We start from the raw sequence: 1,075 nt of genomic DNA on the forward strand, positions 1-1,075 counted from the left end.
ATAAAGACAGTTTTACTTGTTCCTTTCCAATCTGGACCCCCTTCCTTGTCATGAGCAGACTGGCTAGCATATAATGCTGGCCCCATACAATGCTCCATAAAAATGGCAAGAATGGGCATGCTTGCCTTATTCCTCAGTTTATGGGAAAAGCACCCAGTTTTTCACTATTAAGTATGATGCTAGCTGCGGGCTTTTTGTAGATGCTCTTTATTAGATTAAGAAAGGTGCCTTCTATTCCTAGTTTATCGAGAGTTTTTCCAATTAAATAACAATTTTAACATGTAAAGTGCTTTGATAAAATGATTTACACCAAGTGGTCAATCTGACAATGTTGTAAAAAGTTAATTTTTTCTTCTTTGCTGTGGTCGTTGTGTCCTACACAGAGGCTGGACCTATCTGAATGCACAGCAGCAGCTGCACCCATATATAATCCACACAATCAGACTAACAAGGTGGATTATATATGGCTCTAGGGAAACCTGTTGTTTCTATACCAACCATTCATGTGTTATTAGAGACAGCCTTGCATTATTCAGAAAACACATTAAAGAAAGAGAAGAGTCATATAGTAATAATAAAAATTGGTTTGAAAATCTTTTTCCTGGTGACCTTGGTTAACGAACAATCAGTCAAACTCCTTCTTTTACATACTAAGTACAACAAATTAAGTACTGATGAATCAATGGTTTGATTCCTTCCTAAAGAGGAGTTGGGAATGAAATAGAGCTCCATACACCCTCATAACATACGCTATCTGCTTCTGTAGAATTGCTTGCTTAACCTAAGTAGCTCCATTTTACCCCCTGTCTGACCTGCAGACTACCCTGCTCTTATGCATGAGAAACCGTTGACCTCATAGAAACAAAAACCATTGCATAGAAACAGGAGCCATACACAGTGAATTATTACATGGGAACAGGAACCATACATGGTGAACTATTACATGGGAACATACACAATGAAAAGTTGTAAGCTTGATTGCTCTAACAACTCATTCTTGGCTTCTGTGACCTCGCTCCCTAGCTTGCTTTGTGCACCTGCACAAACCCGTGTGCCAACGGGATGTAGTTTTTGC

This window comes from Galeopterus variegatus, unplaced genomic scaffold, assembly GCF_000696425.1.
Source record: "Galeopterus variegatus unplaced genomic scaffold, G_variegatus-3.0.2 Scaffold1060, whole genome shotgun sequence".
Lineage (NCBI taxonomy): Eukaryota > Metazoa > Chordata > Mammalia > Dermoptera > Cynocephalidae > Galeopterus > Galeopterus variegatus.